Source organism: Pelodiscus sinensis, chromosome 9 (genome assembly GCF_052426305.1).
Source record: "Pelodiscus sinensis isolate ZL-2025 chromosome 9, ASM5242630v1, whole genome shotgun sequence".
Lineage (NCBI taxonomy): Eukaryota > Metazoa > Chordata > Testudines > Trionychidae > Pelodiscus > Pelodiscus sinensis.
In genome coordinates this window covers 38,801,544-38,827,614 of record NC_143060.1, presented here as the reverse complement: position 1 = coordinate 38,827,614, position 26,071 = coordinate 38,801,544, and the positions used below count along the sequence as shown (strand labels likewise).

General features: G+C 40.6%; 1 long non-coding RNA gene across 1 annotated transcript in view; it reads right to left on the bottom strand.

Annotated features, from left to right (window-relative positions):
• Window positions 1-2,383: 2,383 nt before the first annotated feature.
• Window positions 2,384-26,071, bottom strand: part of LOC142830668 (uncharacterized) — a 44,340-nt gene continuing 20,652 nt past the window's right edge. The window contains exons 2-4 of the long non-coding RNA XR_012906111.2: window positions 12,723-12,774; window positions 8,244-8,452; window positions 2,384-3,181 (exon numbers count right to left, since the gene is read on the bottom strand). This is a non-coding gene — a long non-coding RNA (uncharacterized LOC142830668). The remainder of the gene's footprint in view (window positions 3,182-8,243; window positions 8,453-12,722; window positions 12,775-26,071) is intronic.

Genomic DNA, 26,071 nt, shown 5'->3' with positions numbered 1-26,071 from the left:
TGTTTACGTGCTAGTTCGAATTAGCAAAACGCTAATTCGAACTAGTTTTTAGTTCTAGATGCGTTAGTTCGAATTAGCTTAGTTCGAATTAGCGCTGTAGTGTAGACATACCCTAAAAGATACGAGTGGACTTTTATTTCTATGCTAATACATCTGATTCTGCAAAGTCTTCACCTGTGAGTAATCCTAGTTCACTTGAGTAATCTCTGTTGTCTTCAATGGCTCTGTTAATACAAATATTTCTTACTTACACAAGTAAACATGGCAAGATTGGACCATTCATTAGTAAACTATAGAAATCAAAGGTTCTTCGCTTTACCATTATTATTGCCCCATTACACGTGGAAAACAATCCCAACTATCAGGAATAATTATAAACAAAGCCCAGCTAATTATACAAAACTCTCTCAGATGCCCTAATTATGGTTCAGTTCAATACTAGTTGCGTGGTTTTTTGTTTTTGTTTTAGTTTTTTAATTGTGAATAGATTCAGTAGAAGCTTGTCTGGCAAACAAATAATGAGATCACTGTTCCAGAAGGAATCTGATTAATACAATTATTCACCAATCATTTATTTCCCCTGATTTATATAATCCTTGTCTCTGCTCTGGTACAGGAAGAGAAAAATGTGATTTGCATTGTGTACATTTGAAAAAAAGACAATGTCCTCCCCTCTACTGCAAAGATCCTACAATCAAAAGGCCTGATACAGCACAAGGAAGCAAAGGATCAAGGCCTTAGCCAGATAATTTGGATAACAGAGGAACAGTTCAGGCAGGAGAAGAGATTAATGCCCCAATAGTGCAATGTTCTCTGCACAGATAGACCCCCCCTGCACTCAGACAGCTCCTCATTGATTTCAATAGCGCTACTCACAACATCTACAGTTAAACATGCCTGTAAGTCTTTGAAGGTCAGTGTCTATCTCTAATGGGGAGAATGGTTCAGGTCTGAGTAGGAGAGGAGGGTATGGCCTTAATACTGCAACTCACTCCACCTATGCATGGAATCCAGTGTCTTCAGCAGGCACATAGTTTATAACTGACTGAAGATCATAGTTGCTAGAATCAACTTTAGAAACTCATCCAAAGGAATGGGTTTTTCAGAGGCATTTGGAGGAGGAAAAAATGAGTGTTCAATGCATGGGATGTGGGAGGCTCTTCCAAAGCCTGAGGGATAGCATGATAGAAGGTGTGAAGCCAAGAGTAGGAGGAGGACATTTATTTTAAATGCTTGTATTTCAGTCCCAATAAAGCTCTTCCAAGTTACCACTAGCTCACTGATGACTGATTGCATTTTTTAAGTAGGAAAGCAATTGCTAAATATTCATTTAAACCATACTATTCTTGCCTTATGTTTGAAGAGTAAATGTTTTTAATGGATTGACAAAAGAAATCAAGCATGTTTCTCTTCTTGTATGATCAATACCGTTAATACTCTTATCAATGATTGATACTCTACTCACAAATTAACTGCTTCTGAAGAGGCATAATTATGTGACACTGCTGAAAGGGAAACATTGGAAAAAGTGGAAAGTTTCTTTGCTATGAAGGTAGCTGGAGAACCACATTGTGTTATTTACTGCAATACATTAACTGTCATTAATTTTTTTATTTTTTCTTGCTTCTCAGGCAGCATAACTATGTAACTGCTAATCAGTCAAAGGTTCATACTATGTGGCCTTATAACAGGTCCCCTAGAGTTGGGACTTTTTCCAAGATGAAAAAGATTTGGGTAGGGCTAAGCAGACATAAGAGTCAGCCTATGTAGATATAACTTCTGGTACTGGTGCGTAATATATTGCAAAATATTTCTAATGCCCTCCTAATACTGTACTATTGCTGTGTCTTCACAGATACTATCGGATTAGTGTCATAATGAGAATGTATGTTTTATTTCTAATTAATATCCTGAGCTATTTTCATTTAGCTGCATTTCATTAGCTGATTTTTATATTGGATAATAATAATCTGCAAAGTCTTCTAAAATGCTTGTCATTTTCACATGTACCTCGTTTTCAAAATGAAGAGGACAGAGATCACAAATCCATGCCTCAGGGATCATCAAAGCTTTAGTACAACCCTCCAGCTGTATCCATCTATCTATCTAGTCTTCATATGTCTGCTTTGATATACTAGAAATCCATAGCGCTAGTCCCCTTCCCCCCCCTAAAAAAGCATTGGTATTAGATTTTAAAAATCTATTAATTCCTCTTAAATTGTCAGATAAACGGATCCTACCTAGGAGTCAGGGATTGGAGATTTGGAGTCCTATATACATGTCCAAGAAGTTCCATTCCTGGCAGTGCTACAGATGATGCGGGATGGCTCTTAGTTTGTTTCGACAGTGCCAGCCACAAAGCATCCCTGATTTATGAATGGGACCCATAGGAACTACAGTAATACAAATAATAAGTGAGACAAATTCTGCCCCCTTATATTGGATTCAGTGGGGTCGGACAGAAGGAGTTGCTGGCACTGTTTTCTGGTGTTTCACCAGGAAGTTCTAGCTGAGGGAGCTGGGGTTGGCAGGGACTTGTGAAGGAGGATGGATGGAGGCACAATGATCCTGAGGGCTCCAGAAAAGGATTTAATGAATCCCAGAGAGAAAATGAAAACTAATCACGACAATAAAGACAATTGTACTAAACAACAGGCTAATCATTTAAACCAATATTTGCAAGACAAAATAGATACTGACATCTGTTATTAGCAGAAGGAGACTGTATATCTCAGGCAACAGGCAAAAAGTACATGTCGCTTTTCCATCCGAGTCATTGGTTTACAATTGGCCCAGGTTAGTAATGCCCCAAAGTTATCATCATCTGAGCAATACTATTCAGTAATCGGTTGTGAAATTAGTTTGTGGTCTCTATCAGTCCTCTTGGTCATGTCCACATCATCACAATGGGCACCCCGCTGGCACACTTAGTAGACGCACTTGACTGCGGGTGGGTAATGTACTGTGTTCACCCCTGACGTTTAGCACTCCAAGACAGGCATGCTGCCAGACTCCTTTAGGGACATACGTACCAGTTCTTTGGAAAGAGAACTTTAATTTTCACAGCTGTCAAAGCCAGCTACAGGGTAGTTTTTGTATCGTGCATTTCTGATCACTAGGCATTGGAAAGCGATACCACCAAAATATTATCCAATGGCAACAATTTTCAACTATCACCATCCTAATTCAAACAAAGGACAGAGAATTAACATCCACTTACCTATACTTTTTCTTTAATTTATTTCAGTTTAGGACAGACTTATTTAACATTCTCTGACCCTTAAAGAGCATTTTCTAAAACAGAACATTAGCTTGCATCCCCAAACAAATGCTGGCTTTCAGCAGCCTCTTGTGTATTCTAATATAATAGCAGGAAGAACAACCTGGAATTAGACTGATTCAATTTTCCAGCTCCAATCTGATCACAGCCCTCATTATCACCAATGTAAATAGCATGTTACATGAGCCACAGAATTTTATGACAGCATCCATTGTCTAGATGGGGCAGAATAATACAGTCCCAAGGCAGCTGGAAAGTAGAGACTTACAGCCAGAAATTCTAGCTGTTGTGTGGGTGGTAAGAAAGGAGCTGCCCTTTATAGAATTAAAACTTGAGGTTGAATCTACAATAGACTTTTCAGCCATAGCTAAGAGTAGATTTAAATTGTTGGTTGCCCCAACCTTTTTAGAGATTTACGCTGTTGAGTGGCTAAAGGAATGGAAGGTGAAGGGGTCATAGTGCCTTTGCCTGAAAGAAAAGAAAGGTGTCTGAGCTAGAGAAAACATACAGGAAAACTACAGAGGGTTTTTCTTTAAAATGTATAGTTTGCAATAGATGAATTTACTTCATCTAAATTATCCTTAATAAGAAACTAACATGTTAGGTTACAAGTATAACAAATTATCCATAAATTCAAGGGAGAGTAGAATTTCAGATGGATAGGGGATGTCTCTTTGCAACCCTATCCAACACTGGGGAGAGAGCCAAAGGATGGCTCTCTCTATATATTTCAGTCAATTTAATCAACCCTGATTACCTGATGGAATGCTCCGTAGCACTGCCATAGTCTTAGGGTTGCATGAAACTCTTCCAGGCATCTTCTGAGATGCTTCTGAAATTGATCAGAGCTGTGCTTGTTTCAGACAAAGGAGGGTTCCATCCTCACACTATTCATTATATGCACCATGATGTGGGGACATTAAGCAAATAGAATTGAATCATTGGGATCTGTCCTTAGTTCGCTAGCTCAGCAGCTAGAGAAAAGAAGGTGAAAGAAAAAATGCCAACTTGCCTATCAACTACAAGAAGGGGTAGGAAGCGAAGGGGCAGGAGGAAGAGAGAAAAAACGAGGCAATATTGGATGGATAGCACAAAATAATCATGATGTGGTGTTCAAATATTTGCAATGTTTACATCATGGTGTTACATCAGCATCTGACAAAGTCATACTGAGTATCACAAAGCAATGCCACAGCATCACTTCATGATTAATTCATGGCTCTCTGTGATTCCATTCATTGATGAAGTGTCTGTAGAGCTCTGTAAGGCTGATTGCCACTGTCCAAATCTTCACTCAGCAATGAGACAAAAATGAAAACTCCTGGAAATGTAGAAATATGGGCATATCATTTTAAAAGCGTATAGTGCCATACCTGCTATTTTGGGCTTTGAAAACAATGGAAATTCCTAAATGTTAGAAGAGGCTCTCTCATAGGCAATGTCTATACTACAGGCTTCTTGTGCAAGAAGACTTTTGTGGAAGAGATCTTCTGCAAAAACTTCTTGCACAAGAGACCATCCAGACTGCATGGACGCTCTCTCGAAAGGAAACTCTGATTGCTATTTTCAGAATGGCCAGCAGGGCACCTGGGTTTTTTTCAGTTGCCTCTTTTTGTGCAAAAAACCCCTGTTCCCCATCCACACACACCTTTTTGCACAAGAGCTCTTGAGCAAAAGGGAGTTATTCCTCATAGAAAGAGGAATAAGTACACTGGAAACCCCCCTCTGTTCTTTCATTTTACTTATGCAAAAATATAGTTGAGGTGTGTATGCTCTGCAAGTTTTTGTAAAACTAGCTGTTTTTGCATAAAAACTCTGTAGTGTAGACCTATCCATAGTATTTTCAGCATGGACAAAACCCAAGATATTTTGCAAACCCCACTCCACAACTTTATATCTAATCCATTTCCATGGGCTACGTCTACACTGGCATGATTTTCCAGAAATGCTTAAAACAGAACAGTTTTCCGTTATGAGTATTTCCGGAAAAAGCGCGTCTACATTGGAAGGATGCTTTTCCGGAAAAGCACTTTTTCCGGAAAAGCGTCCGTGCCAATGTAGACGCGTTTTTCCGCAAAAAAGCCCCGATAGTCATTTTCGCGATTGGGGCTTTTTTGCGGAAAAGAAATCTGTGCTGTCTACACTGGCCCTTTTCCAGAACAGTTTTCCGGAAAAGGACTTTTGCCCGAAGAGGAGCAGCATAGATTTTCCGGAAAAGCACTGATGATTTTACAGTAGATAGTCAGTGCTTTTCCGGAAATTCAAGGGGCCAGTGTAGACAGCTGGCAAGTTATTCCGTAAAAGCGGCTGACTTTCTGGAATAAGTGGCCAGCGTAGACACAGCCATGGTGTTTAACCACTTTTGGGATATCTAATATCCTACAAACCAAAAGGCTTGACTAATTTTTTGGATGCTCATCCTATTGGAACTGATGCCAAACCTCTGGAGATTTATCACTAACTAGAACTGGGTAAATAATTGACTTTTTGGTTTCAGCTGTCAAAAAGGGGAATTAAAAACAATAATTTGGGGTTGAACAGAATATTTTGTTTGTCTTGTAACTAAATATTTTGTTTCAATTCCTGGTGTATTGTACGCTTTTGTTTTGATTTTTACTGTGAAATGCAACATTGTTTCAAAATGAAAATTTGACTTTTTGGAATTCTGCCTAATTTTTTCACCTGAAAACGATTTGCCAAAATTTAACCTAAATTCATGAACAGTGTCAGTCAATTTGAAACTGCATTTTTCAACCCAAAAAACTATTCACCAAAACATTTAATCTAGATCCACTTATTACTGTACTAAAGAAGTTCCTGGTCCCAAATAATAGGGTTGAAATAGATGGTCTTAGTGGTATCCTAATTCATTCAAATAGCCATGTAACTATATATGTATTACCAACAGCATGTTTTTTCTATATATTTCTCATCTGAATGCAACATCATTATTTTGCCCTAAGTATTTCCCTGTATGGAGCAGTTAGTCATTTCAATATAGCAGGTTACATTTTCTTGAATTCATAAACTATAAACTGTATTAAATAAACTGCAAACTGACTGATGATGAGTGCTACACTCATAGGCTAATTTCTCTTCTAAACTGTGGTATGAAATTCTAGCTAATGGGTTGATGACAAGACTAAACAGGGATAATAGCAGACTTAATAAAGAAAGACAAATGGGATTCATTAAAAACTGGCACTCAGCAGAGAATCTTTGGAGAGTTCTCACCTCAATCTACATGACCCCATCAAAATTAGAAGTCTTATGCTGTTTTCATCAGTGGATGTTGAGCCAGTGCAGTTGAAATCCACAGGTGAGATATTAAATACATTTGACTTTGGGCTGAAGATTCTCTGTTTCTAAGACATGTTCTCTTTTCCAAGCTATTCATAACGTTACAGACATATCCCGCGATAGTTATTATTTTTCCAATTTATGTTTTTTTGTATTTCAACCTCTTATGTGTAGCATAAGAAACAATTCTCAAATTAAAGGCGCGGGTTAATATCACTCAGTAAAGTCTTTGTACCTTATATGTGGAACGTGTAATGCACTACTGAGGCCCAAAGCTGGGGAAAAGAATGACTATGAGGGTGTGTCTAGACTACAGGGTTTTGTCGACAAAAGTGGACTTTTGTCGACAAAACTATACCTACACTACCGCTGAGTTCTGTCGACATAACGTTGAGAGAACTTAGCAGTTTTGTCGACGCTGGTAAACCTCATTTTACGAGGCATAATGCCTTCTGTCGACAGTAGGTGTTATTGCATGTAAACTGTCCTTTGCGTCTACACTACCATGTCGACAAAGTAGTTTGCTTTGTCGACAGAACTGAATGTAGTCTAGACGCTCTTTGTCGATAGAAGCTTTGTCGACAGTATCTGTCGACAAAACTTCTGTCGACGGAAGCCTGTAGTCTAGATGTACCCTGAGAGAGAGGCAAGAATTCTAACAGACTCCTAGGATTCTGTGGTTTGAACTAAAATCCAGCCAGCTTTTATATCTATAATACAACAAGTTAATAACATATATCAAACACCTTCAAAATTTGGATGTTAATCCATAGTTAGCGCTGAATTCTCTGCCCCCCCTTTAACAATAATGCAAGAAACTTAAAACAATGTATGTAGATAGATCTTTCCTCTAATTGCTTTCTATTTTCTTGTTAAAAGGTAAGATATTGCCAGTTTGATCAGGCATTTTCCTAGCCCTTGTAACAGAATAGATCTCAAAGCCGTAATATTTGATCTAGAGGTGAAATGCTAAAATCATTGGCTAACTGCTCCCCTACAACAGAGAAGCTCCTATGTTCTGGTGGGCCATACTCTTAGATTGCACTTTTGGTCTACGCACTGGGAAAATCAGTATACTGTTTCTGTTCTAATCTCTCTCTCCTTTTGTATTGGTCAGTTTCAGGATGCTGTTTCTAGACCTGATATCCATGACAGAAACCATTACCTTAATGGTTATTCTAAGGGCTAAATCTGGGACCTACCACTAACGCCCATCGGAATGACTACCATTGTTTTCAGTGGATTCCACATCAGGACCTAAAAACTATTAATTATCTTTTGGTAGCTTTCTCATATTGTAGGAACTCCTCATTCATCTGACACTGTAGCCTTTGTTCAGAAAAGAATTTCCCATCTTTTCATTTCTCCCCTAATAGGGAGCCTAACATTCGGAATGTATTTGCTCGCATCTGGTTAACTAACACTATGTCCTCCTGTAGCTTATGTACTGCCACCATTATAGCCAATCAGTGGGAAGTCGCATTGTTTTCTCATTATGTTTTTCAATCTTTGTTCTGAGGAGGACACATTTTGTTTTAAAATAATCAAATATGTTTCAGCTGGCTGCACCCTCTTCAGCATGTGTCTGTACATAGTGCCTAAATTTGCGAAAGCAGTTAGAGCATAATCTGATTCCTAATTAATGTCCTTTAATAATTCTGACCTTTAAAGCTTGTCTTCCAGCATTGCTATTATAGAGGCCTGCTGTGTGTTTGCTTCCATCCAATAGGGGTTCTCTCTCCAGGGACTCTTCTGCTATCACAGGACCATAAGCATTGTTCTTTGGTTTGGAAATAGTCCTGGCTGCATTTTAGAGTTGTTCTCAGGCATTTTTGGTAGCTTGGTTTCAAATCTTGGCCATCATAGTTTGCTCTGGCAGGAAATACGGATGGTGATGAGCAGTTTGTTAATTAATGGGAATGACCACAAAAGCTTTCAGAACGCTGCAAGGTTAGCCCCTGTGTATCCATTTGGCTCCTCTGCAAACCCCTTGCGTATAGTGTGAAGCCTTTTCCTTCAAAGGGTATGTCTACACTGCAGCTGGGAATCTGCCTCCCAGTATGGCTAGAGAGACTCAAACAAGCAGACTCTAGTGAATGCATGAGAAACAGCAGTGTGGATGTTGCACCTTGTAAGAGGTCAGGTGGACTTGAGAGCCCAAGCTGCAACAGCCAAACTGATGTTTTTAGTGTGCTAACTCAAGCCCTGCGTTCATGAATATTTACCGGAACTAGGAGGCTCCTGCTGCAGCACAGATGTACCCCAAGTCACTGGCTCACCACTGGCCCAGGTTTATAGTGAATGAGAGGAATTCCCATGGGAAAGATGCTGGGAAGTGTGTATAAAATGAGTTATTGATCTGTTCCATTTGGCAAAGTCCACACCAAACCCCCACCAACCATAGATGATCTCAATCAGTATCTTTGTTGATAGTTTCTGCGGAGAGGAATACGATCATAGATATGCAGGACTGAGAGGGATTTAGAGAGGTTATCTAGTCCAGTCTGCTGCATTCAAGGCAGGCCTACATAATAAGTAGACCATCCTTGACAGTTCAATCCTGTTCTTAAAAGCCTCCAGTGTGTGGAGTCCAAGGCTATGTCTATACTGCACTCTAAACTCAAAATAAGATATGCAAATTGCGCTATGCAAATTGCGTACTTATTTCAAGTTTATTTCAAAATAGGCTATTTCAAAATTTGGTATAGATAGCACCAAATTTTGAAAAAGTGCTATTTTGAGTCATTCCTGAACTTTCATGGAATAAGGGATACCGGGATGCCGAAATAGCACATCTGTTATTTTGAAAAACATTGCAAAATAACGGGTATCCCGAAATAACACTGCAATGTAGACATACCCCAAAGGACCATCTCAGCCCTAAAGAGAATCTTTCCACATCAAGCTTGAAGCATTAAGATGCTGACCATACACAGTTGTTCCTCTTTTTAAGTCTTGGGTCACCAGAGCTGTTAAGTCATCACCTTTCACAAACACAACAAATGCAACAACACTTAGGTGAAGTTTGTCAGTTGTGCTTAAAACTTGAAGTTGGGTCCACTGAAACACCCACTATAAAAGCAAATATTCTGTATTTTTATCCTCCATCAGTCTTCAGGATGCCCAATAATATCCTTGACTGGATCAATATAGAAGCACTAACACAGAAAGTGTTATAAAGGAATAAAAATAGGCATGAAGGCTAACAATGCTCTGATCCTACACTGGAGAAAAGATAACATGTTCTCAAGCTAGTGTAACTCCCCAACACTTTAAGAACAGGAAATAGGATAGTAGTTGATCCTATTTTGTTCTTACTTGTAGAGCTCTGCAAATCCGTGGATATCCACTTTATATCTACAGCAGGTATCCACATTCGTGGATATGGATATCCACAGCTCATTTTTGCAGATATGGATGTGGATGCAGATACAAATTTTGCATACAGAACTCTGCAAATTTGCAGAAGTCTGCTTTATATCCACATCCAGCTTATTTTTGCAGATATGGATGTGCATACAGCTACAAATTTTGCATCCATGTAGGGGTCTACTTATATGGCCCTCATTACTGTAATATCTGAGCATGTTGAAATTATTAATGGATTTATCCTCACTTCTGTTTCACAGATGGGGAAACTAATGTGGAAAAAACCAGTTACTTACCAAGACTGCTAAGGGAATATAGGTAAGAAATAGGATTGGAATAAAGGAATCTCTAATTCTCAATCCTGGCTTTGTCCATACAGCTTCTCATGCTATCAAATTGCCCTACTTTGTGGCAGACACCACAAAGGATATGTCTAGACTATATGGCTCCGTCGACGGAGCCATGTAGTCTAGACGTACCCAGAGAGTGCTCAGCAAAACAACTGACTACCACTGACGGCTTTATGGCTATCATATGCTTCTTCCCTGCAGGCTTCCTGTGGCAATCAGGCAGCATTGCACTTCACAGTCACAAACAAATTTGATGGAAATGTAGCCGTGTTAGTCTGGTGTAGCTGAAACAAAATACAGGACTATGTAGCACTTTAAAGACTAACAAGATGGTTTAGTAGATGATGAGCTTTCGTGGGCCAGACCCACTTCCTCAGATCAAATAGTGGAAGAAAATTGTCACAACCATATATACCAAAGGATACCATTAAAAAAAAATGAACACATATGAAAAGGACACATCAAATTTCAGAACAGAAGGAATATAATTCTGCTCATCCAGAAATATAATTTATGCTAGATGTGCCAAAAGTGTCCGTCTGCTATGTACATTGGACAAACATCTCAGACACTTCACCAAAGAATCAATGCCCACAAAACAGATATTAGACAGAATAACAAAGAAAATACAGTTTCTTGCCATTTCAACCAGAAAGGGCATTATCTCAATGAACTGATTACCTGCATCCTGCTTCGAAGACCTTTTAACACCAGACTTGAAAGAGAGTCCTCTGAACTGTCATTCATGCTTAAATTTGACACTTTACGCTTAGGTCTTAACAAGGATGCTAATTATCTTACCTATTACAAAGATAGCTTTCCCAATTATCACATCCAATATCATTAGCTCACAGACATTTACCTCCGCTCTTCATCCCCCTTCTGTTCTGAAATTTGATTTGTCCTTTTCATATGTGTTAAATTTTTTGTAATTGTATCCTTTGGTATATATAGTTGTGACAATTTTTTTCCACTATTTGATCTGAGGAAGTGGGTCTGGCCCATGAAAGCTCATCACCTAATAAACCATCTTGTTAGTCTTCAAAGTGCTACATAGCCCTGTTTTTTGGTTCAAACAAATTTGGGGTCCTCTCAAAAAAAGGAGACCTCTGGCTTCAGTTTTCTCACAGCCCAAGGGCTAGACTTGGAGGCTGCTAGGGGGACTGAAAATAACTCTTTGTCTTAAGGAAAAGAACAGCAACAAACCTTCAGCCCCAGTGATTAATTTGCATTGATGTATATTAATTCATGGGAAGTGACTGTCTAACAAGGCGTACTGCAGAAAGGGGGCTAGGGATCATAGCATATCAGAAGCTGAATATGAATCAACAGTGTGACAGTGTTGCAAAGAAAACAAACATCATTCTAGGACGCATTAACAGGAGTGTTGTGAGCAAGATGTGAGAAGTGATTCTTCCACTCTACTCTGCACTGAGTAGGCCTCAACTGGAGTATTGTGTCGAATTCTGGACACCACATTTCAGAAAAGATGTGGAGAAATTGGAGATGCTCCAGAGAAGAGCAACAAAAGTGATTAAAAGTCTAGGTAACATGACCTATGAGGGAAGACTAAAAGAACTGGGTTTATTTAGTTTGGAAAAGAGAAGACTGAGAAGGGCATAATAGCAATTTTCAAGTACCTGAAAGGGTGTTACAAGGAGAAGGGAGACAAATTTTTCTGCTTGACCTCTGAGGATAGAACAAGAAGCAATGGGCTTAATTTGCAGCAAGGGAGGTTTAGGTTGGACATTAGGAAAAAACTTCCAAAGTGTCAGGGTGGTTAAGCACTGGAAGAAATTGCCTGGGGAGGTTGTGGAATCTCCATCACTGGAAATATTTTAAGAGCAGGTTAGATAAACATCTATCAGGGATGATCTAGATGGTGCTTGATCCCTTCCAGTTCTAGAATTCCATGATTCTATGTTGTTAAGATGATGCAAACCAAGTTTTTATCCCTCTCTTTTCTATAACAATGAAAGCTGAGAATAACCTTTACCTTATGGTCCCTCCAAAAGTGGGCTGTAGGGGCTTGATAGGCTCAAAAATCCTGCTTTTATTAATATAAGTTTAGTGGTTTCCTGTTATGCACATTGATGAACAATATGGGCCCTCAATGATTTTGCTTGTCATGGCACCAAAGTTTCAGGTATCATCTGAGACATTGTATTAATAACTATCACAGTGCTACATCTGTACAATACAGGGACAAACAGAATAAAACCAGCTCTGAGTCCAGAAATCCATATTAACATAAAAACTGAAAGGAGTTATGGCTAAAAAGAAAAACATCCCAATACATGGCTTTTAGCCACTGGAAATGACAGAAAAGGTGTACAAGACAGACACTCTGTGTGCAGGTTTTACCAAAGCTGATGTAAGAATCAACATATTATAAAAGCTTAAAGACCAGATAATTATCTCACTTCACTCCCAAAGTGTCTCCATGTCTTCATCACTGACAGTGGGCCCAGAGATCTAAAAACAATGTGAGGGAGAGAATGAACACATTTGCATGCATAGCACATTGCTTGAACTAGCTTAAACAGTATATGATTTTCTTAAGAAGCAACACTTTACTAACTTCCTCTGTTAGAGATGCAAAACATCTGCACCAATTAAAGTCACTAAATGAAAAGCAGTAGCATGCACATAGGAAAAAAATCTAGTCAAACACAAATTGAGATAGGAAATGCCAGATTGAAAGAGACTCCCCTTGCATGATTCAAGACCATATACACATACACCGGGGCTTGCACAACAAGAAAAGCAAATGGTTGCTGTAATAGCTAACCATTGTGCATGTCTGGAGGTTTACTGGGCACACGAGTCAAGTTTAGCAACCATGAAAGAAGCCAAATCAGACAACAGAACAAAAAGTAAACCAAAAACCAAGCAAAACCAGGCCTATCACTGCAGATAAGATGGTAAAAAATATGTATTTCTGCCCTGAGATTAATGAATGTTTTATAACAGGTGCTGTTTGACAATGAAAAAAACATGTCATACAAAAGACTCATGGTATTGTTGCACGTTAGGCTAATTTCCTTCTAGTTTCCATGTAAACAATATAGTGTGGTGCCCTTGTGAGAGTGGGGAGGAGCAGAAACTATTATGAAGGGACATTGCACTGTACATTCATTGTGTGTGATGCTAATTAGTGGGGATTAACCTGTGTGTGCTCAGCACCAAAGAGGTTCTTTTCCATGTATCAGACAAGGGAAGGGGTTTGCATCCCTGTGGTGTAAATCTGGGAGTCCATTCAAAGCCTCAGGCTGCATCATTATGTAATGCTATGAAATTTTGGAGACTGGAAGAGAAGTCTTGGATGTGTGGGCCTGTCCTGATTACTTGGTACCTGCTGCAGTTTCTCCAGCCTATTTTTGGAATGCAGCTGGGAACGTTCATAAGCAAAAACCAACCAACCAACCAGCCAGCCAACCAACCAAACATGGACCATGATTGTTCTTTGCAGTAAAGGGAGAAACTCTTTCTTATTGCTCTAACAAGTACTGAAATAGAGCCACATCCAGCAATCACCAGCACATGTGAGCAGCCCATTGAGTTCAGTGGGACTATTCATGTGAGAAGCTACATGCAGAACTTGTTCAAATAAAGGCCCATAGTTTCTGGTTCTGTCCATGATGTTAGGTGTGTAGAATTCATTCAGAATAAAAGGCTACACTGCAGTGAAAAAAATCCAATCTGGGCATACGTCTTTTAGCTTCTCTGATCTGCCCTGATTCTCTGGCTTGGTAATCTAGTGCCTACACATTAGGGAATGACTGGGAATTTACTGGTGTTTTACCATGCCACTGGTTAGGGAAAGAAAGAATTTATTTTGAGAGTAAGGGAGCACAATACAGAATAACTGATATGATATTCTCAAAGCCTGAGGAGCTAATTTTTGTTTGTATCCATGTAATATTACGAAGCAACTGACCAAACACAATTTAACTTCCTCCATTATTGTATTGCACCTTTATAGGGCAAATGGGCATTCCCCTTTGCCCAAAATGTCTTATTGCAGATTTCATTGGATCAGATATTCCTCGATAGGTATTATTGCATCCTTCAAATAATGATGACTGGCATCAGGGACTCACATGTTTCTTCTTATGACTCAGTTCTAGTATTTTCTTAGTTTTTCCTGCCCTCAAATCTTTCACTCTCAAATCATGTACTGATTTAAACTGAGCCCACCTTAGGATGTCTTAAAGAGTTCAGGGAGGGTTATTTCGAAAGGAACAGGATCCTGCCTGTTAGGTGGGTTTGTTCAAGCTCTCACAGCTCAGCTTCTTATACTTGCAGAAGCATAGCACACACTGTGCAGCTCTAACACTGCTGACTGCTGCTGAAATTTGGCAGTGCCCCCAATATATAAAAGCTTTGATTACTGTCTCTGACAGCCACTGGGTGATTTCTTTTGGGGGTGGGGAGAGAGAAAGAGAAGATGTAAGCTGTCCTTTGACATTTTATGTATGAGCCCCACTGTGTTAACCTTTAGAGATAATTTTCTCTGCAGGTGTTGGATATTTCTAGCAAGCATTTTAACAGTGAAGTATCAGTTAGTGTTCCTAATAAAAGTAATTGGTTTCAAAAGTTGGGGTGAAGAGAGAACCCCAGGAAAACCAAGACAAATTCAAATCAGGATTTTAGATGCAAAATAAAGCACATTATTCTTGCAGCAATCCTATTATTGTGGAGGAATTTTCTAGCATATTTTAGAGTACTTCTGCCTGTCCTGATTTTATGTACTGCTAAGTAGTCAAGATGCCCTTTTGGCAGCATTTGTAATAGTATTTTCCATTCAAAAACTATTTTCTAGGTTTGTAATTTAGCCACTTCCATACAGTCTATCAGACAGTACAAAGTAAATATTGTTTTTCAGGGCTTTATGTTTTAATTTATTTGGACTACCATTCATTTGATTCTTTCTGTGAATTATAGCTTGCAAAGAAATGATGAAATTGACCAATTTTCGTGCTTATTTTCTTTCCTTTTTAGAATTCTGCAATTTGAAATGGCCGCCTCAAGCCATTCCTGCATCCTGGGCAGCAGGTGCACGATGCATGTGCGACTCCACCCCTGGGCGCGCACACAGTGCATGTGCGGCCCAGCCCCACGGCACGCTGCACACCTTACAGCTGCAATCGGGTGCACGGTGCCTGATGGCAGCTCTAAGGGGCGCTGCGTACCCAGCTGCATGGCACCCCTTACAGCTGCCATCAGGTACCCCCCATAGGTTGGTGTCCCGGGCAGCTGCCCGACTAGCCGCCGCCCTTAATCCGGCCCTACTAGATAGGGCCCTAATAGAGCTATTACAGGATAAACTTACGTCCTGACATTCATAGGACTGTCCAGCTTTAAAATGAAAAACTCCCTTGTCCAGTTAGCAGGGCCAGTTTTATGCTAGGGCAGTCCTACAGTGTAGCATTCTTCCCTCTTACTACATAGGAGCTGAGTGAGGATCCCAGGAAGTAGGCTGCAGGCCTCTCAGATGGTCTGGCAACATGGAACTGGACTAGTCAGGGCAAGCTTTAAAAGACTGAGGATTTTCCATTATTTTGTCTCTTTTTGTATTCTACACAAGGGCATTTATTGTGTTTTCAAAGCGCCTGAAGACTTGATCTAGTTCCTTTTAAAATCAATGGGAGTTAATTGGTTTTAACAGGAGTTGCACTTGGTTCTAAATACAGATTTAAATAGAAGTGATACGTTAGGGGCACTTAGGCTATGTCTACACTACCAGGGTATTTCAAAATCAGGTATTTTGAAATAACTCCTGAAATAACTATTTCAAAATAAGCTTAATCCTCTTCACAAGCAGAAGTTATTTCAAAATGACAAGCCCATTATTTTGAAACTAGCCAATTTGCCTGTCATAAGATGGGATTTTCAGGTCTCTCCTCCATGTTGGTCTTCTCTCCTGAGCCTCTGGTCTCTCGCTTTCTCCTCCTACTGCCTCCCCTTCTCCCTCTCTCAGCTCTCCTCCACCTCCTGCCTCTCTCTCTGTCTCTCTTTCTCTTCTCCTCCCCCTCCTGCCTCTCACTCGGGCGACCGTAGAGCCCAAATGGCTGTTTGGGCTCCGTACTCCCTGTGCTGCATGGGGAGCCTGGAGCCCAAATGGTTGCTTGTGCCACTTGCTCCCCCGCAGCGGCCCGGCTGAGCGTCGCATAAGTCAGCCGAGCGCCATGGTGGGAGGCGAAGAGGGGCGGGGTGGTGATGTTCACAGCTAGGAGGCGGGGGCCTAGAGCTGCTGTCATGCCGCAAGTCACCGCCCCACCCCCCTTCGCCTCCCGCCATGGCGCTTGGCTGATTTCTGCGCCACTTAGCCAGGCCGCCTCAGGGGAGCAAGCAGCCATTTGGGCTCCCCCGCGGCGGTCCAGCTGAGCAGCGCAGAAGTCAGCTGAGTGCCATGGTGTGAGGCAAAGGGGGGTGGGGCGGTGACGTACACGGCCAGGCCCCACCCTTGGCCGTGTACATCACCACCCCGCCCCCTTCCCCTCCTGCCGTGGAGCTGGGCTGACTTCTGCACCGCTCAGGTGGGCTGCCACAGGGGAGCAAGCGGCACAAGCGGTTATTTGGGCCCCGCACTCCTCATCCAGCATGGACTGCCCAGAGGGAACAGCCAGCATTTCAGGCAACAGCGCTGCCCAGAGGGAACAGCCAGCATTTCAGGCAACAGCGCTGCCCAGAGGGAACAGCCAGCATTTCAGGCAACAGCGCTGCCCAGAGGGAACAGCCAACATTTCAGCATTACAGAGTCACAGACGTTAGGCTACCATATATATGATAACAGGCTTGGTAGTGTGGACGCACACCTTCATATTTCAAAATAACTTTCCAGTGTAGACATGCTCGTTGACAGCAATAATGTACGTAGCATGCCTAGTCTTAACTACACCTTTCTGATCTAGATACCTAACTTCTACAACCACCTTCTGGAGCAGGACAATGTACCAAATGAATGTGACCAGAAAGTCAGACAGACCACATTTTATGAAAGAATACAGCCAAAATGAACACTTACTTTGCCAAACACGCACACATACTCACATGTCCTTCAAAATGAGTTAAGTATACCTCAACACCACCGGCTGTCATGGAATAGGATTTTCCCCTAGAACGTACTCATTCTGCTTTGTTAAAGGGCCCTGGGAAAAAAATCACGATCCTTGGCCATGTGAATATTTACCAAGTAGTGAGTCATCAATAGTGATTTCCTAGGATAAATTTGTTTCGGTGATCATTATCTCATGCTCATTATTTTGTCAGAAAAAGCACCGACTACAGGACAAATGGGTAAATATTCTTCTGGCTATAAAACTGGATGCCAAGTTTTTATTTTATTTATTCAGTGTAGAGAACAAATTTTTAAAATGTTGGTATTTTTCCCTCTAGGAGGATTGGTAATATTTGTTATTCTATATACATTCTGGATATAACATGTAAAATATTTTCTTTAGTCTGACCAATATTTCTGTGTCCTATCTTTGTCCCCATACTAATTGACTGTTTGCTCCAAACCCTTTCTTTCCTTTCTCATAGCCTCTTCACCTCAGTCTCACTCCACAGATTCCCCTCACACGTTTTCTCTTCATATCTGCTTTGTCCTCCTCAACATTCACCATTTTGTCCTTTTGTTTAGTTTCCCCCTTCCTGTTTAACCCTCTTCCCAAAATTATAGAAGTAACATGTTTGCTCCCATCACATTGATTGCTCAGCTTCTATGGTTATGTCTAGACTGCTTTGCTTTTTTGGAATACCAGAAGTATTCCTCTGAGGAACGCATCCGCTTTTTCAAAAAAATTTTTCGAAAGAATGAACGTGCTCTATTGCCATCCTTGTAAACCTTGTTCTACGAGGAATAAGGGATGGCTCAAAAGAGCACTTTTTTCACAATTTGGCACCATGTAAAAGCGCCAAATTTCAAAAGAGCCTCTTTCTAAAGTAAATTGAAAAATGACATGCCAATTGTGTATCTTTTTCCAATTTAACAGTGCAGTCTAGATGTAGCCTATGGCATATCCCTTTCCCCTGCCATGTGTTTGTTTTATCTATTTAGAATGTATGCCCTTCAGGAAAGGGAGTGTCTCCTCGTCTATGTCTTACACAGTGCCCCACATAATGGGATTATGATCCTGGCTGGGCAAGGAACTACTGTAATATACATGATTAATATATTCCAGACATTTTAACAAGTCCTGCAGGTATATTTGTTTTCTGGCATCTTGGAAATCTGACAATCACTTTAAGAGTTTGGTGCTCCTGCAGTGCCACTGTACCATGTTTTATTTTGTTTTACAATGGATCCATTTCACACTCTGATGCAGCTGGCTGAACCTACTGTACTTCATTTTTCTTAATTAGTTTTTGCTCATTATTTCCTGAGCACCTCTGAAAGCCTGAGCGGTACAACATTACAGTATACAGCATGTCCTGACAATGGTGTTCCAGTGTTGTCAGCCTAAAAGCTGTATGCAGTACAAAGCCAACCAAATAGGGGAACTCCAAACTAATCAGCAAAGAAGGATGCCTAGCTTAGCTGCTGTTACTAAAAGAGCTGCTACTTCTGCTAACATGGCCCCTGAAGATGAAGTGATGCCCTGGACCCTTACAAACTGAAGAGACTTTTTATAATAAGGAAAGAGAAGTGCAGTCAAGGAGCTCACTAAGCCAGATGGTCACTGGCACAAGGGGGAGAAAAGACTAGCTATAACTCAGCCACTAGAGTTATGAGACAGAGGCCTCTTTCCTCAGTCCTTTTGAGGGCACCTGCTCCCTTTCTTTGCTCTGAGTGCACCTTTTTGGTTTGTCTCTCCCCCCAAACCTCCCTCCATTTTGAATATACCAGAGTATATTTTTGATAGGTGAGAATTGCCTGATAGTTATCTCTGACTCTGGGGCCTGCAGATGCTGATGGTTGCAATATATAATTCCCGAAACCCATGGAACTGTAGGAATTTATAGGAGCAGACTGAGGGGGCAGTTTTTCTGTAGGTTATTTATATTATTGTAAGCTTCTTAAGAGGAAAGCTTTAACAGACCGCAGATAACAAGAAAATAGGTTTTAAAACGTCTAGTAGCTCTTATTTTTGTAACTTGTTCTTGAACCAAAAATGGGAGCCTGGGGAAAGTCCCTGACAGGTACTTCTAGGAGGGTGAGAGGTCAGTGAATTACTCTCCAGTATCACATGAAACAGGGGAAAAGAGCTGGCAGAATGTCTTCAGTTTGTTTTGTCAAATACTGCAATAACAGACCGAAAAACCTAGGGGGAAAAACCAAGGAAATTTGGCAACAAGGAAACTGAACTGTATAAAGGTGCACAGAACATTGTAGCATTCTCTATATTTTAAAAATATATTGACATTTTCTATATATTTTATCTTACTGGGCACTTTAGAACATGCTGTACATAGGAAACTAATTACCATGAGCCTTATACTATTCTTCTGATCATTTTATGGCTGATAAAAGTTAAGGAATCCAGATACAGATTAGAACTTCCCAGACCATCAGCATTGCTAATAAGCCATCATGCAGAGGGAGACAGGTAAGGACATGGAAAAGAATGGACAGTCTTAAGTGCTGTCAAGTAACGGAAATATGACTAGAAAGAAGTCAAATCCCTGTGTAAAGTCTGTAAACCTCTCGCTATTGTAATGGAGGGGGAAGGCATCACAGAGAATTTTAACATGAGGATGTTGAAGAACAAAAGGTTCCTTTTAAAATGATACAACAAGTAAAGGAAATTAAATCTCCCTTTAAAGTGTCCAACTAAATCACATGTATAGTTTTATTGGCATGGAGGAGTCACACCGAGGTTATTGCTGGGGGGTGTGGAGACATGGTTAAACGCAATTAGGCCCAGCAACACTAAAACTGAATTGTGCATTAACCATCTTGGGGGCAATTGTGTCATTATTTGTTTCCCAGTACATTTGTAAACAGGTCTCAGGTGTGTGACTGGGAACATACCATATAAAAGAAGTTACACTCAAACTAAAGCTCTCTGCTCTCATCAGGAGACTACTCAGCAGAGAGCCCAGGCCAACAGAAGAGTTCTCGCCAGTGAAGGTGCAAAAAACATCACCATAGGGTATGTTGTATGGAAAAGAGCAGGGGACAGCCTTATGATCTGGGGAGACTGGGGACAGAGAGAGGAAATCAAGCTGTGAGCTGAAAACCTCTTTTCATAGAAATGTAGGGATGGGAGGCACTTAGAGAGCTCATCAAGCCCAGCCCCTTGCATGTCTGACAAGTGATCGTCCAATCTGTTCTTAAAATCCTTCAGTGATGGCAATCCTACAATCTCCCTTGGAAACCTGTCCCAGAGCTAAACTATCTTCACATTAAAAAGTTTTTTCCCCCCGAATATCTACCATAAATCTCCCTCGGTGCAGTTTAAGCCCATTATGTCTTGTCCTATCTTCAGTGAAGATGGACAACAATTGATCACCATCTTCTTTATAACAGCCCTTAACATATCTTAAATCACCTTGAATCTTCTTTTGTCAAGACTCAATACTCCCAGTTTAGTTACATCTTTCCTCATAGGTCACATTTTCTAAACCCTCCATAATATTTGTTGTTCTTCTCCGTTTTCTCTCAGGTTTGACCACATCTTTCCTAAAGTGTGGATCCAGACTTAGACACAATACTGCAGCTGAGGCCAAGTATTCATCATTGCCAAATAGAGTGGGACAGTTACTTCCCATGTCTTACATACAAAACTCCTGTTAATATACCCGAGAAGATTAGTCTTTTTTGCAATTGTATCATCATATTATTGATTCGTATTCAATCTGTGATCCCCTGTAAACCTTTGATCAGCAGTACTATTATCTAGCCAACTATTTAAATACTTTGTAGTTGGGCATTTATATTTCCTTCCTACACATAGTGCTTTGCACTTGTCTTTATTGAATTTAACCTTGTTGATTTCAGACCAATTCTCCAATATATCAAGGTAATTTTGAATGTTAATCTTGTCCACCAAAGTGATCTCAATGTCTCCCAGATTGGTGTCTGTAAATTGTATAAGCATATTCTTCCCTCCATTATCCAAGTAATAAATGAAAATATTGAATAGTACCACACCCAGTACCAACCCTTTTTGGACCCCACTTGATAAGCTCCCTCCTCCCCAATTTGATAGCAAACCATTGGTAACTGCACTTTAAATACAACAAGCAATTTGGGGGCACCTTAAAGATGAACAGATGTGCAAGTACAGACTACCCCACTGAGACTTTTAATACAGCCTTTCAACAAGTTGCACATCCACCTTATAGCAAGGTAATCTTTACCACAGTCCCCTAATTTATCTACTGCCAATGGAGGAAGGGACCTGGGCAGCAAGGTACCCGAGATTCTAGTGCTATTACTGGATAAAGGGAGATTACGTGGAAAAACTCAGTGTTGCCTCCCCATTTCTGCTGGAGGGTGTGTTTTAAGCCAGCTGGTGAGTTGCCCTCCTGTCTGGTATGTCTCTATTGGGAGATCAGGCACAGGGTTCCTAGAGCGGGAAACAGGGGTCGTCTGGCCAGTGTGTTGCATGCACATGAAGTTCTCCTGCACAACACAGAGCTCAAATCAAGCAGCTGCTTCGTTCATGGTTAAACCTGATCATAAGAGAGAAAAGCCTTATCATTATTCAGACTGACACACAGCATTCTTGGAAATACAGCAACCAGAGTGAATAACTCCAGGCTTTTACATTACGCACTGTGAGGCTCTACATTTCCCACATGTCAGAAATTAGGTACAGTGCAGTGAGCTCAGTAACAACAATATAGTCTATTCAGCAGCATAGCACAGTCAATGCAGTGGAATCCATGTTATCACAGTAGCCTCACTCCCTTGGTTTGTGAGGTTAGATAATGAAAGCAAATTAATATTAGCTAGTCAAAGTCTTAGTTATACTTGTAGTGCAGAACGACAGGTATTACACAACTTTCAGTGTAGCCTGCTTGATCAAGGTGACAAGGGAGAGCTCTTGGTGCTGTAACACAAAGTGAGGAAAGATACATACTAAAGGGAAAGTCCTTCAGACCCTATATGAGGTGAAACAAAATACAGGACTATGTAGCACTTTAAAGACTAACAAGATGGTTTATTAGATGATGAGCTTTCGTGGGCCAGACCCACTTCCTCAGATCAAATAGTGGAAGAAAATAGTCACAACCATATATACCAAAGGATACAATTAAAAAAAGTGAACACATAGGAAAAGGACAAATCAAATTTCAGAACAGAAGGGGGATGCAGGAGGCGGGGAAAGGAAGGTAAATGCCTGTGAGTTAATGATATTAGAGGTGGGGAAGGGTAGATGTCTGTGAGTTAATGGTATTAGAGGTGATAATTGGGGAAGCTATCTTTGTAATGGGTAAGGTAGTTGGGGTCTTTGTTCAGCCCCCTGCGGAGAGTGTCGAATTTTAGCATGAATGCCAGTTCAGAGGATTCCCTTTCAAGTGCAGATTTGAAAGTCTTCTGAAGTAGGATGCATGTGATTAGGTCATTGAGACAATGTCCTTTCTGGTTGAAATGGCAAGAAACTGTTTTTTCTTTGTGATCCTGTCTAATATCTGTTTTGTGGGCATTGATCCTTTGGCGAAGTGTCTGAGATGTTTGTCCAATGTACATAGCAGACGGACACTTTCAGCACATGATAGCATAGATTATATTTCTGGATGCGCAGGAATATGTATTCTTGATCTTATAACTCAGTTGGTTAGGCCCAATAATGGTGTCAGCAGAGTGAATATGTGGACAAAGCTGGCAACGGGGTTTGTTGCAAGGGAAAGTACCAGGGTTGGTATTAGTGTGGTATGTCCTGTGGTTGTTGGTAAGAATCATCTTGAGGTTAGGTGGTTGTCTATAGGGGTGTGTCTAGACTACAGAGTTTTGTCGACAAAAGTGGACTTTTGTCGACAAAACTATACCTGCGTCCACACTACCGCTGAGTTCTGTCGACATAACAGAACTCAGCAGTTTTGTCGACGTATGTAAACCTCATTTTACGAGGAATAACACCTTCTGTCGACAGAGTTTCTGTCGACAGAAGGTGTTATTGAATGGAAACTGTCCTTTGCGTCCAGACTACCATGTCGACAAAAGCAGCTTGCTTTGTCGACAGAACTCAATGTAGTCTGGACGCGCTTTTTCGACAGAAGTTTTATCGACAGTATCTGTCGACAAAACTTCTGTCGACAGAAGCCTGTAGTCTAGACGTACTCTAGGAGACTATGGGTCTGTCTCCCAGAGCTTCTTGGAGCTTAGTGTCCTGTTCCAGTATAGGCTGTAATTTATTGATAACGTGTTGGACAGGTTTAAGTTGGGAGCTGTAGGTGATAAGTGGTGTTCTATTGTTGGTTTTCTTGGGTCCACCTCTAATATCATTAACTCACAGGCATTTACCTTTCTTTCCCCCTCCCCCCCGCATCCCCCTTCTGTTCTGAAATGTGATTTGTCCTTTTCATATGTGTTCACTTTTTTAAATTGTATCCTTTGGTATATATGGTTGTGACTATTTTCTTCCACTATTTGATCTGAGGAAGTGGGTCTGGCCCACGAAAGCTCATCATCTACTAAACCATCTTGTTAGTCTTTAAAGTGCTACATTGTCCTGCATTTTGCTTCAGCTACCCCAGACTAACATGGCTACCTTTCAATCACTATATCAGGTAGATGTAAAAGCCTTAAACTGTGATAAGAGGAGTCTCTTGTGGCCCATTGTATTAAGCTATAGAGGGGAAGAAAACCAAGAAACTAAGGGAAAACAGAACTGTTAACTAACCAGAAAGTAAGAGGCACACAAAACATGGATGATAGCCTGCAAAGAGCCAGGCAGAGCATCAGGTTGCATAAGGGGAGGCATGAAAAATTCAGTGAAAAGACAGAGCTTACGACATTCCCTTTCAGGTCCATTATATTGCCGCTTTGAGTGAGAGCATTGGAAGCTGAGCATTTAAAGTGTTAAGGCACCTTTTCTAGTACGCAGAAAATCCCCCAGGGAAAGGGAAAGACAAAGCCTATTTGATCCTGCCATGTTAGAGCCCAGAAAAATAGGCTTAGGTCACAGAAAGAGAATTTAAGGATGGGGTTGTAGTCCCAGCAGGATATCAGCTGCACATTGATTTAGCTGATAGGAAATGGCAGGGTGAAATGCAAGCAGCAGTGTGTTAGCAGTTCATACTACAAGTTTTGATCTCTATAGAAACAAGTAAGTAAACTTCAAAGAGTCATTGATCCTTGTCTTACTGTCATCCATTCACTTCACCTCCATATATCAGTCTGTTAGATTACTTGAAAAGAGGAGAGGGTCCCTTTTCTTCAGAGTGATTGCACAAAACTGGATCACTGTTTCTACTCAGGCAAGATGTGAATCTGATTACACCCTAGAAAGAATGTGGGTCTCAGGCTTTCCTCGGGATCATTATTTAAATGATGGACTATTTGATTAGCCAATAGGCAAACATTTGGGTTGGTACCATTGACCTGACTTTTAGCTGAAATTTTGCCCCTGCATATAAATACACATGGTTTCCTGTTGATTTCAATGGTAGCCTCACATACCTATCTCCAAGTAGGCTCAGGTTTTTTCATTTTATACAGGCAACTAAACTTTCTTGCTCTCATTTAGTTTCTCCCAAGCATTAACATATACAAAGCAATGAAGATGTACATTAAAAGAAGAAACAAGCTAAGTTAGTCATGTTAGCCACAGGTTACAATGACTCACAAATTGAGCGTGAGCCGACAAGGTGATGTAATTGAAAATGCTAACTTCATTCTGTGGTGTATTTACAAAAGTGTCATAATTGCACAGGGGAAGTAATTATACCACTCTACTTGGCATTGGTGAGGTCTCAGATTGTGTAGTATGCCCAATCCTGGGAGCCACACTTAAAAAAAGATGTGGATAAATTAGAGACTCCAGAGGAGAGCGACAAAAATGATAAAAGGTTTAGAAAACCTGACCAATGAGGAGAGATTACAAAAGCGGGGGAGGTTTAGTCTTAAGAAAAGATAACTGAGGGGGAGACCTGATAACAGTCTTCAGATATGTTAGGGGCTGTTATAAAGAGAACAGTGATCAATTGCCCTTTATTCCAGTGAAGGTAAGACAATACGTAGTTAATCTGCAGTTGTGGAGATTTTGGTTAGATAAACTTTCAAATTATAAGGATAGTTAAGTACTGGAATATGTTGCCAAGGGAAGCTGTGGAATCCCCATCACTGGAGGTTTTTGAGAACAGGTTAGACAGACACCTGTCAGGGATGGCCTAGGTATACTTGGTCCTGCCACAATGTAGGTGCTGGAACTAGCTGATCTTTCAAGTTCCCTTCCAGCCCTACATTTCTATGTGATGGTTATATTATTCTGGATGGCTATGAGAGTGAAAACATTATACTGGTAGTGTAATGACTTAAGCACTATGAGTAATCATGCTTCGTCATGCTCTGTATAGAGGCTAAAACAGAAAATAGAAAGGGATCCCTCCCTTTTGAACAGAGGACAGCAAATAGGGCAAGAGAACACATGCTGCCTTTTAACAGTTTTTGTTGTGCTGGATTTTTGCAGATGGGCTTGTGGTACCTATTTATTAAAATAAAAGGAGTGGAAACAGAGAATATTATTTTTATATAACTGCATTATCACTGTTCTGGCCACAATATAGAGCTGAGGAGAGAAGTTGGAGTGACACTGACACTGAAATAAAATGAATTGAAATTGCTACTGACAATAAAATAGGAAGTAGTGACAGA